Genomic DNA, 20428 nt, shown 5'->3' on the forward strand with positions numbered 1-20428 from the left:
GAGAATGCACTCAGAAGGGGCAGGTGAATTTTAATCAAGAGAGGGTTGTGATTATTGCTGCACATGACCGAGTGCTCAGAGCTGGCAGCTTTTTCATAACAAGATAGGGCAGACAGAGGAGGAGCAGGAGCCTAGTACCCATTCTGCTCTTTAGACCAGCATCAGCCAGCCTCTGCCAATCAGGAAAGGCACAGTGTTGAAGGGCTTGGTCATCTTCAGTCTCAGTTCAGAAGACACTCAGGACCAGGACTTCCAGATGAAATAGCAGGACATCTCAACTGGCTATCAACAAAAAGCCAGGTATTCTCCAGGGCACAGAAAACCATTGGAGAAGGAGAAAGGAATTCATATTTTATTTGTTTCAATACAGTTGCAGGAGTACCTAACACTCAGTACTTACTGTTTCACCTCTGTATTAGTTAGAAGAGGCTCGGTTGTATGGGGTAACTAGTTAATCCTTAAATCATGCAAAGTTTATTTCTTGCCCAAGTTCCCTGCCCAGCACTGGTCTGCGGAATGCTCTCCTGCACCCAGGAGGCTGAGAGAGGTTCTACCATCCTGTGCCTGTACCATCTAGACTGTGTGGCCTCCCAGTGTGCTTTCACCCAAGAGAAACATGTCTCTTCTAACTATTGTCCACTGGCCAGAATTATTCACATGTCCCCAACTTAATGGCAAAGGAGACTAGGAAAGGAAACATAACATATGGTGAGCACTAGCTCTCTACATCACAACTGAATAGATTTTATAAGAATTTCTTAAAGAAATAGTTCTCCCTTTCAGGATAACATTATGGAATGTTTAAGACAATACAAGTTTAGGGGCATCTGATGACTCAGTCGGTTAAGCATCTGACTCTTGATTTCAGCTCGGGTCATGATCTCATGGTTTGTGAGTCTGAGCCCCGCCATCCAGCTCCAGTGCAGAACCTCCTTGGGATTCCCCCTCTCTTCCTCTCTCTCAGCCCCTCCCACCCCACGTACTCTATCTTTCAAAATAAATAAATTAAATTAAATAAAAAATATACAAGTTTACTTAGCATTAGTGGTACATATATTCTTGCTTTGCTTATGAGTCCACATATTGTGGATTATACTGAAAATGCTTTCTCTGTCAAAATTCAGGACATAAATTGAAATAATTCAGCAAATGTCAATTCAATGAAATTTGAAATTACTTTGTGAGTTGGTTACTTGTTTGGATATCCCTCATCCCAAGACTTATTGTGAAGGCAACTGCTTTATTTACCAGCAAATAATATTTATCAACTTGTCCCAATCAAGAAATTTTCAATGATTATTAAGTGGACATGTGATTTTTTTCATCACTTTTCCATACAGGAAGCAAATATAATTGGGTTAAGAGTTGAGGGATGTCTCCATCTGGATAATCAGAACCATGATTTGGAAAGATGCATCTGATGACAATATGCTGAATGGGTTGAAGACTGTAGGCAAAGGAGTTAACAGGCAATACCAAAGTTCAGCTGTGAAGTAATGACTGTGTGCCATTTTATAAAAGAAATACTTCATGACCATCCAGCCTATAGTTTCTAAGCTCCATTAGAACAGAGGTTACCATGCAGAGATGATGTTTCAGGGCCACTGGATCTTCCAAGTTTCCTTCCAGTCTATTGCTATCTTCCCTAAAGTTGGAGAAGATAAAACCGCTGTGGAGCTGACTCTGTCACAACCACAAACCCTGACTCACACTATTGGTAAACAGAGCAGAAGTAATGTCACAAGCCATGGGGCTCACTGAGCAGGAAGCCTGAAATAGCAAACCCCAGGGCTTAATTTAGGAAGAATCCTTATAACGTCAAGCTTATGAAATAGCATTTAGCTGCAATTTAAAAAAAAAAAAAAAGAATGTGGTGGCATTTTCAAAAAATATAAACAATGTGGTCTTTTTCATTTGTATCTTACTTAAAGAGGAAATTTTTAACTTGGGAAAAAGCCAAATTGTTAGTTCCTGGGCACTATGGCATTCTGAAATTTTGGCAGCGGCATCCTCGGTTGTAATGATTTTTGTCAAAAATGAAGGTTTTAGGCATTCAAGCTTTTATTTATCCTCCTTGTGGCCTAAAATAGCCATTTGTTTTTTGGGGGACTTTTGGTTTGTCTGTTTATTTAGCTTAACTTGTTTCTGTTTGAATTTGTTTTGAAGTCAACATGCTCTAGGATTTGCAGTATAGAAAAGAATTCGATGAAGTCAGCAGATTCTTTTCCCTCCTTTAAGATTCCCAAATTAAAAATCTATACTCAACCCAATAAAAATCAGAGAAAGAAAAAGTGACGAGTAAACTCAACACAGTAACATTCTAATTCCAAATGATCCTTTCATGGGGCTTTGTTCCCCTAACATTCTCCTGGACCCCAGATGCCCAAAGGAGACAAGAGGAAAGCCATTGGTCTCTCTCTCTTCCCTTCCTTCCTCCCCAAAACTCTTCCCCACACACTAACATACATACATACTAACTCACTCCTTTGGAAATAGTAATTCAGTATATGTGCTGTCGAAGCAAGCACTGGAAATAGTAACTCAATCAGAAACATGCAAGCTTAAAAAAATGTTCTTTGAACTTACTGGTAATTCACCTATGCTTCCCTTTTTTTTTTTTTTCTAATTTTGAAAAAATGGGAAGAGAAAGAACCTCAAGAATTTTTAAGGAAATTCAGGGAGGGAGCTGTGCCAGACAACTGAAGAAAAGCAAATTACAGTTCTCATTTTCAAAAAAAGAATGAAGTTAAAAGCCACAAACTCTATATAAATAATGAAATTATCAGGGTGCCTTGGTGGCTCAGTCAGTTAAGGGTCCGACTTGGTTTCAGCTCAGGTCATGATCTCATGGTGGTGAGAATGAGTCCCGTGATGGACTCTGTGCTGTCAGCACAGAGCCTGCTTGGGATTGTCTCTCCTTCTCTCTCTGTCCCTTATCCTCTCTCTCTCTCTCTCTCTCTCTCTCTCTCTCTCTCTCTCTCTCTCTTTCAAAATAAATAATCTTAAAAACAGACAATATTATCAAAGACATTAATAAACATATAGTTTGTGAACTTAAAAAGGGAAACCGATGGCTCATCAGAAGGCATCACAGACTCACAAAGTCGTTGAGACTGTTCATTTCCATTTTTGAAAATTCAACTAGTGAAAGAGCAAGGAACTCCATAAATATTGTGTATCTAGATTTCATAAGGCATTCTGTCTCTCATAATCTCCGTGAATACTGATGAAGAAGCGTAGGCTGGCTGCCAGTATAGCTGAATGACTTAGAGCTGGCTGCCGAATGCCCCCAGGTTCGGGATCCATGCCTACCTGGTTAGTTTTCAAGCAACTTGACATAGGGCCCATTCTCAGATCTGTACTGCTTAACTTATTACTCAAGAACTTCCATGGGGACCTAGATATCATGGATATAAGATTTGTACATCTGGAAATTAGAAGGCTTGTTTCAATTAGCCCCCCCCAAAAAATATCAGCAATATGAAATAATGAGCCATGTCTTAAAACATATTTATACCAGGAGAAATAAAGCCTTGCTTTAGTATTTCTGTCATAAAAGCTGTGGTATCTTTAACTTTTTAACTCTTCCTCTATCATATTTGTCTCTTATATTTTCCTAATGTGTTATTTACCCTTTAATTGCCTTTCTGATCGTTTATATCTTAAACTTAAGTATACAGTGAAGTCTAAATAATTTTCCTTTGCAATTTTTTCAGTGCTTTTGTATTTAGAAAGACTTTTCTCAGCTAAAATGCAAGTAGAAATTTACTGACACTTTTACTATCTTTTTATAGTTTAAAATTTTCGCATTTAATTTTTCAAGGTATTTCTTATTATTTTTTGTGTGTACACTGTGAGGTTAGATTTCAAATGCATTTTGTTTTAAATAACCAAGTCTCTCAATGATTTATTGACCTATCCCCTCCCCTTTGTCATGCTTTCTTTATTATCTATTATGCTCTTGTTTTTTCTAGGGTCTTTTTGTTAATTGTCTTGCTAAAAGTATTTTAAGGTTTAAAATCCTTCATAACAGGAGAAAGAGGGCTGGTCTGAGGTGAGTAGCAGGAGAGAAAGTTTACTATACAATTCTACCAAATTCTAACCTCTGTGTTAAGATCGTTTCCAACAAGGGCCCGGCAGAATGGCTCCCACAAAGAGTAATGAGAATAAGGAAGGTCATTCTGCCATCAACAAGGCAGTGACCAGAGAGCACACCATCAACATTCACAAATTAATCCATGGAGTGGGTTTCAAGAAGTGTGGCCCATGGACACTCAAAGAGATCTGGGAATTTGCCATGGAGGAGATGGGAACTTCAGATGTGCACACTGAGACCAGGCTTCACAAAGCTGTCTGGGCTGAAGGAATAAGGAATATTCCACACATATCTGTGTGCGGCTGCCCAGAAAATGTAATGAGGATGAAGATTCACCAAAAAGGTCTATTTGTTGGTTAGTTACGTGTGTGTCACTACTTTCAAAAATCTGAAGACAGTTAATGTGGATGAGGACTAACCACTGATTGTCAAATAAAAGTAGAAAACCACCAAAAAGAAAAACAAAACAGCAAAGGAAGCAATGTTTTTTCTACACTTCCCCTAACTGTCCTTGAGCATAAAAACCTTACTTTTAAAGGAAGCAGGAAACTGTTAGAGTAACAGCTATCACCACATGACTGGAGAGATGTCCAGGAGCTAGAAGGAATTGTGAGCCCTAACAGGGTGTTATTCCATCTTTAGGATACACCCCGGAGTACTCATGGTGTACCACTGTCATCAAAGTTGCTCAGGGCTCATTAAAATCCTGGTTGTCACATCCTGGCTGTGTAACCTGGGTGTGGTTCTAAACATCTATTTCCTCACCATAAAATGAGCTCATATAATGCCCCATCACTGGACTCTTGTAAGAATTAGATGAAATAATAAACAGATGGCATTTGACAATGCTGAACACACAGTAGGTATTCAAGAAAAGATGGCTCCCTACACCACTCCTAACTGCCTCCTTCCAAAGAGAGCCCAGTGGCATGTGAACAGAGCAGCCACACTCCATGTCTTTCAACACGTGACCGGAACTTTTATTAGGGAAGGTGGCCTTATAGGTTACCCAGTCACCTTCTCTTTTCATCTTTGCCTAAAGTTAGCTTCCATGGAAACTACCCACAAGATTTAAGAGAACAATTACTGATCCAAGACCTTCCCTCCACATAATCTTTTTCATTGATTCCTTTCCAGCCATCCTTTCTCCTGATGCCTAGCAGATGATGGATTCAAGTACATAACAGAACCTCCCCAGAGAAGGAGCAGTGGATGTTCAGAGTATATTCAGATTACAAAGCTACTGTAGTAGAGTCATCTGAACCAGCTCTCATCTTCTCCCTGCTCCTATGGGTTGGGGTGAATCTAAGAATTAGAGGGAAGCAATTTGAAGCAGACATCATTTATCATCAGCCAGTGTGAGATCACATTGTAGTATAACTTAGGGCCATAGAATCCATGAACACTGTGTTAGCAATATTAACTAGAGTACTCATTCAAAGGAATATAAAGAATATAAAGTTAAGCACTGACAATCAGTAATGCCTGAGGCTGCAAAATTTGCAATTTACAAGAAAGGACTGAGAGACTAGAAATTTGGTTATTAATAGTAAGGGTCCTCAGAAAAAGTGTGGGTGGGTCAAAAATACCAAGAAAGGGGTCAAAGGAAAAGAAATGCTGGAAATAAAAGAAGGGAGAAGCATTAAGAAAGGGTTGTCCCTGTAGGACAGTCCTCTTTGTCCCCAAAACCTAAGCAGAGAGCCATTGTGGAAGGAAGAGAACACGGGAATTCTGGAGATATATCATGGGCAAGGCACCCAATTTCCTCCCCTTACCCACAGAACTTTGAGAAAACTATCTAAACTCCCCAGTAAAAAAAAAACCACATGAGCCTTCACTGAGACTCAATGTGGTTTCAGTTGAGGGAAAGTGAGTCATTAACTCCCTCCTCATGACCATGTGAGGGTCTCTCTAGCCCCACCCTGTGGACTGCTGGGCAGTGAGGAAAACCCACCTGCAGATAATGTCCTGGCTGAAGACACGCTAAGACAATCCCTGTCAAATAGTTAAGGAGCAGAGATGCCATACAGGTGAATGACACAGCCAGAAGTTGCTCAGGCATTTTGGCAATGGCCATTCCCTAGGAAGATCGCCATTCTCCCTATTTCCTCCCTCAGAGCTGAGGTGTCCTTTTTCCCCATCCTTAGATACTTGGAAGTGCCGGCTCTCCCTGTCTGATCCGTGCTTTCCAACACCCTATCTCCAAAACTTCTCCTTGGCCCTTCCCCTAGGGTCCAGCACCTACTTCCTGATTCAAGGCCCTGAAGCAGTGTCCTCCTCATCTTCATCAGCATTTCCTGCCCCCCAAGCCCCTAGCTCCGACATTCCATTTCTTATCTGTCTCTACCTGGCCACAATATTTGGGCTCTTCTGGACAGCCATTCCCCTAGCCCTAATAGATTAACTCACCCTGCACTGCTTTTTTTTTTCCCCCTCTGCAAATTCATTAACTAGCTGATCTAATATAAGCTCCATAAAGGTGGGGGTTTTGGTCTGCTATGCTCACTACTATACCTTGAGAGTCTGGAATAGTGCCTGGCATCTAGTAAGCTGTTAGTAAATATTTGTTGGGTTAATTAATGAATCTCACTAAAAATTAACCCTTCCTCTCCACAACTTCTCCTCTAGTATCAGCAGGTAATCTTCAGCCCGAAGGTTCCCATCTCCTTGCATGGCAAACCCAGAGCCACCTCCAGAATTTGAAGGTCATATTTACATTTTAAAGAGAATCAACCCTCGAAGAGTTGTTTTGTTTTCTTATCCATTTTTAAATACCTATACCCTACATTTATATACCTTACACATGTATATAATCAAGTATTTTTATTTAATCTTTTGAGGGTTTTTCTTAGTCTCCAAACATTTTTGGTAGAAAGGAATGCTTTGAAAAAAAAGATATATTATCCTCTCCCTGTATAAACTCATAAAGAGTGACTCTGATATATTTGATGGCACATTCTTTTACTACCTACAGAACCAGATGTTAAGAATTTGAAATAATTAACTCTTTGAAAGTAGTTCTTGCTGTTACCACGTCACATTTTAGGATTTAACAGAGACGCAGAAGTAAGCTGGCTTTGCAGCCCATGGAGCTCGACCACTAGCTACTTGATCTTGAACCAAACATTGAAGGCCCCTGAGTCTAAGCGACTAGTGTGTAAAAAAAGGTGCCAAGATCTACCTCACAGGGTAGTTGGTGTGAAGATACAAGATAATGCATACAAAGCAAACGATACAAAAATCTGCATAGCAGGTGTTTAATAAATTATAGCTACTAATTTTAATATTTCTATTATTACTCAAGAGATTATTTGCATCCTAATGTAAATGTACTATGCCTGCAATTAAGGTAAGAAGCCACAAGATGAGGGGTGCCTGAATGACTCAGTTAGTTGAGCGTCTGACTCTTAATTTCAGCTCAGGTCATGATCCCAGGACTGTGAGTTCAAGCCCTGCACTGGGCTCTGTGCTGAGAGTGGAGCCTGCTTGGGATTCTCTCTCTTTCTCCCTCTGCCCCTACCCCCCACCCCACACACACACAGCAATTTGTGCATGCATATGCTGTTCCTCTCTCCCTCTCTCAAATTAAAAGAAAAAAAAAGTCACTAGATGAAGTTGATGTCTTTATGGCCTGAGTAGTAAAAATCACCTTGTCTCCTTTTTCTGTTTTACCAAACAAGAGATGGTTTTTTCCCAGTGTCTCTTTCAGGCCTCTTGGTTTTCATTTCACCAACCATACTTCAGGTATAATTTACCTGAAATGGAAAGAAGCCTGTTTTTCTTATTTAGTACCATAAAACTGAGCTCTATTTTTAACTATATGAGTAATTAATATACCAAACACACATTTCAAAGCCAACAATCTAAAAAGAAAATAAATACCAAAGGGCAACACTTTGGTAGCTTTTTATTGATATGTAACTGATGGTGTTTATTCCAATACCAAATCTTGATAACTCTCTCAATTTCCATTAATTTAACCTCCTTCCTTAAAACTGTAATCATATAAAGGATGTAGGGCTACCAGTCCTCTCAGTATCTTTTTTATGGTGCTTCCTCCATCAGCATCTGGTTTCCCTCTTCTAGTTAAGTGATGAATAGGATTTAATTTCACTTTCTTCCCCTCTTGCTTCTACAGCCTCAGAAGCACAACACCTCCTATCCCTTGCACTAGGCACAGCCAAGTGACATATTAAGTGCTACTGAGGATTGCTATGGGAGTGTTGCCTCTGGTGCTGGCCGGAAGGACTATGAGGTCCCAGGCCAGTCATGTCACCTGTGGAATTCAGTGCCATCCTCTCTAGAACATGGTCTCCAGAATCTATGGAAGCTCTGAGAATCCATGACTTCATGATTTCTTAAAGATAAAAATGGTCAGTCCAAAGTTAACAAAAAATAATAATAATATGGGAAAGTAAATTCAGTAAAACTAGACCTCCAATACAGACAATCAAAATGTAACAGAAATCTCTGAAAGACTGTTTCTCGGAACCCACTGAGTAAATAAACCAATGTGTTAGAGGTCCCTAATGAGTGCAACTTCCTCAATTTTTGATTTGTGTGTGTCTGGGTGCTTTGTCCTCTTAGATTATAAATTCCTCCAGGAATGGAAATAGACCTTTTTCCAGCTCAATGTCTATCCCATAATAATCCAACAAGAATCACTTGAAAGCTGATAGCTGACTGACCGATTAAAAATCTGCTTTTGTTGACAGAGTTATACAAATCCTATTTGGCAGCACTGTAAAAAATATATATGAAATGCACTGACAAGTTTAACTTTTATTTGGCATATAGAGGGAGAGGTCCGTGGTTTACTCTTTTACTGGGAAAGCTATCAAGTAACCTTATCTTGTTCCAGCACCTATGCCAAATCATATCTACCTGTGACTTCCACAATTTGCTTCAACTTACATATTCTTTTAGTGGCTCCACATTTCAAGACATTGTATTTGGTGACACAGACTTTATAACCTAATAAATTCAAAATGCTCATATTTTATAGTTCTTTCAAACCAGCAATCTAAACTTCTTTTAAATAGAAAACGTTACTAATTCCCAACCCTTGTTAAAGTCTTGCATCTAATTTCTCAGTTCTTGTTCCTAGGATGCATAGCATTGCTGGAAAATTTTTATGAAGCCATGCTCAAAAACATCCTGGTGTAAAATAATAAAGGCAAATATAAAGAGGGATGTAGCCTGTAATTCAAACACTGATGGATAATATACGTGCTTAAAGATAAACCCAAGGTAAAAATTAACAACTGTTCAAAAACTCATTCTCCTTACTTTGTTATTTCTGGTTTTCAATTGCTATAATTAAAAGGACTTGTTTCCCATGAACATCAAAGACAGCAGACAGATGCTATAAAATGCTTACAAAAACCTTATTTTCAGTTTGTTGCCAATACTTTAAAGGGAGAAACAAAGTGTGAGAGTTCTAGACTCCTCTATGCTCATCGCAATTTGAGATTTGAGCTCCTTATCATCATTGCCATTGTCCTTGTTATTGTTTTTTCCTTCCCCAGATTCAACACTGACTTTCTTTGTTATTCTGGCCAACCCATTCAATCTCTATGGCAGATTCTGCTAGAACTGTTCTTGACTCATCAAGCTCACAGGTAGGCAATGAAAATTTGGGAGACTGAAGACTGAAGAATATTAAATAAAGAGGGTATTTAATGGTGCTGTATTGAGGTGCTGTAAAGACAGAGATTGAAGATGGAAATGGACTCCCAGAGACAGCCAGATTTATAAATCAACACTCAACATTGTGCCCTGTGGAATCTAATTGATTGTGAACTAGCTCACATACGTCTTAAGCCTTCTCTTGGATTGTTTCTCCCCTGACTTTGACCTGACACCAGGTCAAAACTCTCCAGCAGTATCTACTCCTACCATTCCTCAGAATCATCACAATTTAGGAAGCAACATACTCTTACTTCCTCTCAGCCACTCCCGTACCATCAATCTACCATGGCTCTCTGCAACACCTGGCTTTTTGAAACACTTTTCCCTGGCTCCCAGCTCCCTCTGTGTTGCTGTTTTCTAGCAACCTGTGAACCCCTCAGTATTGTTCTTGATAGCTTAGCCTTTGGCTTACATCTTCTCCCGACTCATTCATGGCAATGTCTTGTTAATCTCAGTATCCATATGGGATGGCCCTCACCACACTCCAGCCTCAACATTCTGATACCATCTCTGCACCTCTTCTGAAGCACTCACACTTACCCTAGATCTGTTATTCTGCAGAATTGCTCCCTTGAAAGATTTTTAAATCTCAGTTTCCTTTCTTTGCCCACAACCTATCCTTCCTCCCCTTTCACATCTACTGAAATGGCTGTTCAGTCACCTCATCCTGCTTTCAGCATGTTCATTCTTCTATTTCCTCCTTTACTCACCTCCTTACCACTCCAGGTTCTCATAATGAAAAACTTTAGTATTATTCCCATGAACACAACCAGAACCCCTTGTGTCATCCTTCCTCAAATTCTGTCATTCACTCTCAATGCTCATGTATCAGGCTACTGAATACTACTTGAAGAAAATCTTGACTCGGGTCACTTGTTTTCATTCCAAAATCATACCATCTGGCCTCAGTGGGGCCTTCACTGATGTTCACAATTTTAGAGTTCAGTACTGAATGAGACTTTATCACTTTTGCCTTATCAAACTGTTATCACTAACCTCAAAATCTACTCTCCTCTTTATCTTCTCTTTTCTTAATACTGTTCTACATGATGTGAATTTAATCAGTTTTCCTTCTCTGTTCTTCAATTTTCAGCATGTGTAATCCATTCTCCCCTTTACTCCTTTTTCAAAGATGGACATTCCTGCTAACTACATGTCCATTTCTTCCCCAACTCCTCCAAGAGGGTCTTCTTATCCATCATCATGCCCATATCTTCCTCTCTGGCAGTCTTCCTCAGGTCTCCCACACTCATACAAGGCTTTTCCAAACTTCCTACCTTCATGAGGTATCACCTTTCTGTATTCTTTTACAACCACCAAGCTTCTTGGAAAAGTGTTTATGCTTTATGCTTCCACTTCAACTTCATTTACTCCTCACTTACGTGTATCTGACCAACATGGTCAGCCCTTCAGGGTCATCAGTGACCAACTAGTCATATAATGCATGTGTCCGCTTAGAAAGTGAGTAGGGAAAAGAAAACACTAAAATATTACTTGTAAGGAAATCAAATTAAGGACATTTTTAATATATTTTTATGCTTTTCCAAATACTCTTTAATGAGTAGTCCTTTCACAATCAAAAGGGCAAAAAGGACTTACATTTTTTTCTCATTTCTCTTTCCCAGTCTCCCTGAGGTATTTGACCCTATTGATGGCTCGTCCCCAAAACTCTTTCCAGAGTCACCCAATAGGTGTGCAGTATCTGCAGTCACATCAGGTCATACACTTAGAAAGACCCAGCTCAGTTTAGGGTTTTTCCATCTTCATTTTGAAATTCTTAATAATTTGTTAACAGGGGTCTCATATTTTCATTTTACACAGAGCCCTGAAAATAATGTGTCTAGTCCTGACTCTCCCCTTAACTTCTGATCCTATATTCTCTTTTTTCTACATTTCTAACCTTCTTTTCTATTTCATCACTCCACTCACTAAATTCAGTTCATCACAGTGGTTACCATCACCCACTTCACATCTCTCCTTTGTTATTCTCACCAATGGCTTCAGCTTTCACTCCACCAAATGTCACCCAAGTGTTGCCTGAATCCTAGGATTCAAATTCACATTTCTGGCCATAAGTGTGTATTTCCACAAGGGTGTTCAGTAAACACTTCACACTAACACGTCCAAAAAGGAATTCAGCCTGTACTTATGTATTCTATTCTTCTATGACTATTGTCTTTCACTCAATTCTAGATCTACTCCTAGAGATGCATGTGGCTATAGTTCATTCACTTTCACTGCTCTATAGTACTCCATTATATGAATACACTTCAATTCATTTCTCTGTTTTACTTGCAATGAATATCTGGGTTGTTTTGGGAGTTTTGTTACTTGTTGTTAGGTCTGGTTACACACATGCAGGAAGAGTTTCCTTAGGTTGTAAAACTAGAAGTAAAATTGTCAAGTCATAGAGTACATACAAATTCAATTTTACTTGGCAATACCACAGTGTCTTCAAAGTGGTTGCATTACTTTACATACACTCCCACCCAGAGGGTACAAAAGTTCTTGTTGCCCTGTACCCTCATTCATTTGATATTATCAGATTAAAATTGGCCAACATCATTGTATCTCATCCTGATTTTGACTTTCATTTCCCTGATTATTAATGGGAATTAGCATATTTCATATGTTAGCTATATATGAAATGTCTCCTATTCTTATACTGCCTTTATAATGGGAAAATTTCTTTAGTAATTAAAATCTACACCACAGGCAGCTGTTGTCAGTATAAGAAAGAACACTAAAGACGTACAGTCCTATCCTCACTTAGACAATGGACTTGACCAGTTTCAAACAATTATACTTTGGAATTTGCTTACTCTCAAGGCAATAATGTTCTGTAAAACTAGCTGTGTAAGGAATCATCTGTGGCTTTTAAACCTTTCCATGCAACCAGCATGAAGTTACTCAGTGCCATGTTTAAAGAAAGACTAACTTCAGGGGTAGGCACAGTGTGGAAGAAAGAATTTTCTTTCTTAGTACTTAGCTCCTAATCCAGTAAGAATAAGAACTAAAAAGAAAACACAAGTGTAGATTGTTTAATGAAGAGTCTACTACACTCATAAAAGAATGTGTGAAAACCGTGGGAAATAGAAGCACCCTGCCAACCCCAGCCCAACCCAATCTCACCTCTCCTAGACACTTCCCCCTATACTTTCTGGAGTTCCCCAGGCATGTTCTCATAAGTCACTGCTTCCTGTCTATCATTACCGAAGTCTTTTGCATCAGAGAAGAAAGACTAAGTGTCTTGAGGCAAGGAATCTCCAAAGTTGAGTTGAGGTTAATTAGCTTACAAAGTATACTTGACCATGAATTTCAGATCCCTGAATTAGGGAAATGAAATTATTATTAATTCAGTTCAATCTGACAAATATTTGTTAAGCAGCTACTATGTCCAAAAACAATATGATAGAATCCTGGCCACTCAGGAAGCAAACTTGACATACCAAGAACAAGAAAGACTTTCATACCTCTTATTCTAAAATAGAAAGACACTATCAAGCTACACCCTGATTGCATCATACCTTTATGCACTATATTTAAGTGATATATTTAATAAATCTGTTCCTTATTTTCTTATCCAGTGTCTACTGTGAAAAAATGTAACAGCATTTCTTTCAGAAGATACTTAGTAATTCACAATTATTGTTCTAACACTCCCTCCTCTAAACTAAATAATAATAATAGCTAAAATTTGGGGGGCACCTGGGTGACTCAGTTGGTTAAGCGTCCAACTTCAGCTCAGGTTGTGATCTCACAGTTCATGAGTTCGAGTGCCACCTCGGGCTCTGTGCTGATAGCTCAGAGCCTGGAGCCTGCTTCAGATTCTGTGTCTCCCTCTCTCTGCCCTTCCCCTGATTGCACTCTTTCTCTTAAAAATAAACATTAAAAAATTAGAATTTTTGGAGTTCTTACTACGTACCAGGAGTTACAGCATTACATGCATAGCATCTCACTGAATCTTCACAACACTCTTTTTTGCTGCTCCTGTTGTTGCTTCAGGTGTAATTCCCATATAACAAACAGCACATGTTTACAGTATACAATTTGATAAGGTTTGATGATGTAAATGAATAAAAGATGTAATGAAACCATCACCACAATCAACATAACAAACATATCCATCACCCCCAAAAGTTTCTTCATGACCTTTTATAATCCTTCCTTTTCACTCCTCCCTGTTCTCTCTCTCCTTACCATTCCAAACAAATACTGATCTGTCAGTGTAGACGAATTTGCATTTTCTAGAATTTTCAAAAATGGAATCCTACAGTACATTCTTTTTCTGGCTTCTCTATTCAGCATAATTATTCTGGGAGTCATCCATGTTGGTGTAATTATTAAACGTTTATTCTTTTTTATTCCTTTGTTCATGTTCCATTGTCTGGATATACCATGATTTGTTTATCCATTCACCTGTTACACTCGACTTGTTTCCAGGTTTTAGCCATTACACATAAAGCTGCTACATCCATATACAAGTTTTTGGGTGAGCATATGCTTTCATTTCTGTTGTATAAATATCTAGGGGTGGAAGGACCAGGCTATACTGCAGATATATGTTTAACATTTTAAGAATCTGCCATTCCTATTGCTGCTGTAACAAATTACCAAAACCTGACTAGCTTAAAACAGCACAAATTTATCTCTTACAGTCTAGAGGTCAAAAGTAAGTCTAAAGTCAATGTGTTGGCCAGACTGTGTTTCTTCTGGAAACATCAGGGGAAAATCCATTTGCTTTCCTTTTCTAGCCACTAGTCTGCCTGCATTCCATAGCTCAAGGCCTCTTTCTCAAAACATCCTTTAACTTCCTGCTTCTGTGATTATGTCTCCTACTACTGACTCTCTACCTCCTACCTACCTCTTAAAAGGACCTTTATGATTACATTGTACCCATCCACATAATCCAGGATAATCTGGATCTCCAAGGGCTTTCACTTAATCACATCTACAAAGTCCCTTTACCATAAAAAAGAAACACATTCACAGGTTCCAGGGACAAAGATTAGAACATCCTTTTTTTTAAGTTTATTTATTTATTTTGAGAGAGAGAGAGAGAGAGAGAGAGAGAGAGAGAGAGAGAGAGAGACTCCCAAGCAGGCTCTGCCCATCAGCACAGAGCCCAATATGGGGCTTAAACTCACAAACCACAAGGTCATGACCTGAGCCAAAGTCAAGAGTTGGTCACTTAACCAACTGAGCCACCCAGGTGCCCCAAGATATGAACATCTTTGAGGCACCATTATTCAACCTATCAATGTCTTCCAAAGAAGTTATATCATTTTACATTCTCATCAGCAATATAAGAGTTCTAGTTCCTCCACATCCTTACCAACTCTGGTTATGGTCAGCCATTTTAACATTAGCCATTCTAATAGGTTTATTTTGGAATCTCCTTATCATTTTAATTTGTACTTGTTAAATAGCAAATATAACAAATAACAAAGATGTTGAACATCTTTTCATGTATTTATTTGCCATCTGTAAATCTTAGGTAAAATGTCTGTTGAAATCGTTTTCCCATTTTTATTGGAATTTATGGGGTTTTTTATTGTTGGATTTTGAGAGTTCTTTATATATATATATATATATTTTTTTTAATGTTTATTTATTTTTGAGAGAAAGAGCACAAGTGGGGGAGGGGCCGAGAGACAGGGAGACACAGAATGTGAAGCAGGCTCCAGGCTCCAAGCTGTCAGCACAGAGCTCAGTGTGGGGTTCAAACTCACAAACCATGAGATCATGAACCAAGCTGAGGTCAGACACTTAACCGACTGAGCCATGCAGGCGCCCTATATATTCTAAATACAAAACCGTTATCAGGTATGATTTGCAAATATTTTATGCCAGTTTGTGGCTAGTCTATTCTCTTAACATGTCTCTCAAAAAGCAGTTTTTAATTTTGATTAAGTCCAATTTATGAATTGTTTTCTTTTACAGATTGGACTTTTGGTGCTATATCTATAAAGCCTTTGCCTAACCTAAGGTCAAAAAGTTTTTCTCTTGTGTTTTCTTCTAGATATTTTATAGTTTTAACTCTTTTAGGTTTGTGGTCCATTTTGAATTTAGCTTTGTATATGGCATATATGCAAGTTCTTTATATTGCATATAAATATCGAGTTGTTTCATCACCCTTGGTTGAAAATCCCACTTTCTCCACTGATGCCTTTGTACCTTTAGTTCTCCATGTGTGTGGGTCTATTTTTGGATTCTCTGGTCTATTGCATTCACCCATTTGTCCATCTTTATACCATTAACACACTTTCTTGATTATTGTATTTTATAAGACTTGAAATCAAATCGTGTTAGTCCTCCAACTTTTATCTTTTTAAGTTGTTTTGGTTATTTTAGGTCTTTTGACTTTTTATTTTGAATTTTAAAATAATCTTACAATTTACTAAATCCTATGGGAATTTTTATTGCGATTGTGTTAAATCTTCATTTTGTTTAGAACTGGCATCACAGCAGCATTGATTCTCCTGACCTATGAACAGTGTGTATCTCTCTATTATTGAATTTTTTCAACAATGTTCTGTAGATTTTAGTATATGGGACTTGTTCTTCTTTTGTCAAATATAACTCCAAATATTTTCATATTTTTGATGCTATTTTAAATGTTATCTTTTTCAATTTCTGACTGTTCATTGCTGGTATATACTAATACAATTGATATGTGTATGTTGATGCTGTATCCAGCAACCCTGATAACTCATTTATTAGATCTAGTAATATCTTTAGATTCCATTGGATTCGCTGCATGAAAGAACATGCTGTCTATGAATAAAGACAGTTTTTGTGGGTTTTTTTTTCCAAACTGAATGTTTTTTTTCCTTTGGTTAGTGCTATAAATTTCCTTATAATTACTGATTTAGTATCATTCCACAGATTTTAATATGTTCACAGTACTTTCATTTTCATCTAGTTCACAGTACTTTCTGATTTCCCTTTTAATTTCTTCTTTGACCCATGAGTAATTTAGAAATATGCTGTTTGGTTTCCAAATATTTGGTGTCTTTCCAGAGATCCTTCTGTTATTGATTTAATTCCACTGTAGCCAGAGAACATACTTTGTATGACTTCTATCCTTTTAAAATTATTTAGACTTATTTTATGGCCCAGAATATGATGTCTGTTGATGTTCTATAGACACTTGAAAATAAATGTCTGCATTTGAAAATAAGCTGCTATTGTTAAGTGAATTATTTTAGGTCAGGCTGATTGTTTTATTCAAGTCATATATCTTAACTGGTTTGCTGTTGACTTGTTCTATCAACTATTGAAAGAATTATATTGAAATATCTTACCATAAATTGTGGATTTGTCTATTTCTTCTCACAGTTTTATCAGTTTTTGTTTCATGTAGTTAGGAGCTCTGTTATTCAGAACATGAACATTTAGGAATGTTATTTCCTCCTGATAAAATGACACATTCATTATTATGAGATAAACTTCTTAATCCCAAGTAATAAGCTTTGCTCTGAAATCTATTTTGTCTGTTATTAATATAGCCACTCCATCTTTCTTTTGACTAATGCTAACATAATGTATCTTGGTCCAAACTTTTAATCTTCTCATGTCCTTATATTTAAAATGAATTTCTTGGTGCACCTGGGTGGCTTATTTGGTTGAGCATCCAACTCTTGATTTTGGCTCAGGTCATGATCCTAGGGACGTGGGACTGAGCGCTGTGCTGGGCTCCATGCTGAGCATGGAGCTTGCTTGGGATTCTCTCTCCCTTCCCCTCTGCCTCTCTCCCCACCTCACTCATGCTATCTCTCTCTCTCTCTCTCTCTCTCTCTCTCTCTCTCTCTGTCACTCAAATAAAATAAAAATGCATTTCTTGTAGCTAGCATACAGTTGGATCTTCCTTCTTATCCAATATGAGAATTTCTACCATTTAATTGAGGTGTTTAGTCCATTTACAATTAATGTAACTATTGATATGGTTAGATCTAGACCTATCATCTTGCTGGTGTTTTTCTATTTGTCCCATATAATCTTGGTTCCTTTTTTATTTTCTGCCTTTTTCTGAATTAAGTGAATATTTTTATGATATCTTATCTCCTTCATTGAAAATATTAGTTATAACATTTGTTTCAACAATGTACTTTCATTTATCCCTTCTAGTCTCTGTTATTTTTGTCATACATTTTGTTCTACAAATGTGTATTAGTTTTCTAATTGGTTTTCTGCATAACAAATTACAATAAACTTAGAAGCTTAACACAAGGCCATTTATTATCTCACAATTCTGTAAGTCAGAAGTCTGAAATGACCTGGCTGGGTTTTCTGCTTGGGGTCTCACAGGCTGAAATCCAGATCTCAGCCCACTCTCTTTTCATCTGGAACATGGGGTCTTCTTCTAAACTCTTTCCTATTACTAACAAAATTTAATTCCTTGTGGTGTTAACTTTGAGGTCCCCATTTCCCTGTCGATTGTTGACAAGGGGTCACTCTCAGCTATGTGTGGTCACTCTCCAATCTTTGTACATGGACCCCTCCATTTACAAAGCCAGGACCAATATATCAAATTCTCCTTTGCTTTTTTCTCTCTGCCCTCCCCTTCTGCTACCAGATACAGAAAAGTCTCTGTTCTTTAAATGACTTGTAGGATTAGTTAGATCCAGCTGGATAATCTTTCTATCTCAAGGTCAACTGTGCTATAAAACATAATGTAGCATAACATGTAGAAGACAACAATATTATCATATTCAATGATGCTGGAGATTAGAATTGGAATCTTGGGGGCCATTGTTATCATTCTGGTGACCACAATATGTTATAAACTTCACACACTACATCATCATTATCATTTTAATATTTAATTTTCTTTTAAAATATTTAAGAAAATATCTTGTATTTTACCTATGTAGTTACCAAGTCCAACGTTCTTCATTTCTTAGTATAGATTGATATTTCCATTTTCTATCTTTCTCCTTCTGTATGAAAAAGTTCTTTTAACATTTCTTGTTAGGTATCTCTGCTAAAGATGAATTCTTTAGGCTTTTGCATGTCTAAAAATCTTTATTTCACCTTTGTTTCTCAAAGGTATGTTTACTAGGCACATACTTCTAGATGACAATTTTCATTTTGTCATCTTTAAAATTTTGAGTCAGTGTCTCCTCAATTCCATTGTTTCTGATGAAGATCTGCTATGATCATTACCTTTTTTCTTCCATACATAACACGTCTACCCTTCTTTTATTGTGTATAACATTTTCTCTTCATCAATTTTATTTAGCAATTTGATAATGATGTGCCTTGGTGTAGTTGTCTTCAAATTGCTTGCGTTTGAGTCTCATTGTGCTTCTTGGATCTGTGTGTTTATAATTTTCACTAAATTTGGAAAACTCTCAACCATTCCCTCTTCAAATACTTTTCTGTATTTCATTTTTTCAGGAACTCCTATTACATCTATATTACACTGCTTGAAATTGTCTTACAGCTCATTGATGCTCCATTTATTTTTTTATTCCTTTTGACTATGAGTTTCATTTTGAATTGTTTCTATTGCTATGTCTTCAAGTTCATTATTTTTTCTTCAATGTCTAATCTGCCATTAATCCCATCCAGTATATTTGTTATCTCAGACATTGTAATTTTCATCTCTAAAAGTTGATCTGGGACTTTTTTTTATGACTTTTGTGTTCTCACTTCTTATTGAACATATACAATACAGTTACAATAACTGTTTAAATAACTATCTACTAACTTGAACAACTGTTCCAGTTGTGAATTCATTTTATTTTCCTTCTCATTATGAGTCATATTCCCAATTATTCTCATGCTTGGTAATATTTGATGTATTGCCAGACATGAATTTTATTTCACTGTATGCTGAATATTTTGGTATTTTTTAAATACTCTTAACCTTTCTTCTAGGACACAGTTAAATTATTTAGGAACAGTTTGATCATTTTAGGTCTTGCTTTTAAAATTTGTAAAACAGGACAAATTTACACATTATTGTAGGGCTAATTATTTCTCACTATGGAAGCAAGAATCTTTGGGTATTCTCCTGTGATTCATGACATTTTCAAGTCTAGCTAGTGGGAACAGACTATTCCTGGCCCTGTGTGAAAACTGAGCACTTTTCCATCTACTTTTAAATGATTATTTTCCAATCCTAAATAATTCCTCAAATGCAAGTGCTGGTCAGAACTCAGATCAATACTGGAGAAAGTCCCTCTGCAGCTCTGCAGGATTCAAATATCTGAAAATAGCTCCTACTTTCATGCTAAGGAACCCAAGAGTTTTCTTAGTCCTGTCAAATACCTCTGCCTTATAGTGTTGTTAATCCCCTCACTACTTCCAGTAGTAAGTATACTAAGATCACAGAGTGTCTTTTCTTTTTGTAATTTTTTTGTGTTTATTTTTGAGAGATAGCATGAGTGGGGGGGGGGGCAGAGAGAGAGACAGACAGACAGACAGACAGAATCTGAGGCAGGCTCCAGGCTCCAAGCTGTCAGCACAGAGCGCAATATGGGGCTTGAACTGTGAGATCATCACCTGAGCCGAAGTCAGATGTTTAACCAACTGAGCCACCCAGATGCCCCAAGATCACAGGGTATTCTAAGTAGGTGGTATTCTAAAAACTGTTGTGGAACTTGAGGATTTTTATCTCATACAAGACCTTCT

At 37.6% G+C, this 20428-nt stretch overlaps 1 protein-coding gene and 1 pseudogene across 1 annotated transcript in view; one reads left to right on the forward strand and one right to left on the reverse strand.

Moving 5' to 3' along the window:
- Positions 1-20428, reverse strand: part of ZPLD1 (zona pellucida like domain containing 1) — a 552784-nt gene that overhangs the window by 418843 nt on the left and 113513 nt on the right. The window lies entirely within an intron of this gene.
- Positions 4142-4514, forward strand: LOC125175148 (60S ribosomal protein L31-like; annotated as a pseudogene).

The sequence above is a fragment of the Prionailurus viverrinus genome, chromosome C2 (assembly GCF_022837055.1).
Source record: "Prionailurus viverrinus isolate Anna chromosome C2, UM_Priviv_1.0, whole genome shotgun sequence".
NCBI lineage: Eukaryota > Metazoa > Chordata > Mammalia > Carnivora > Felidae > Prionailurus > Prionailurus viverrinus.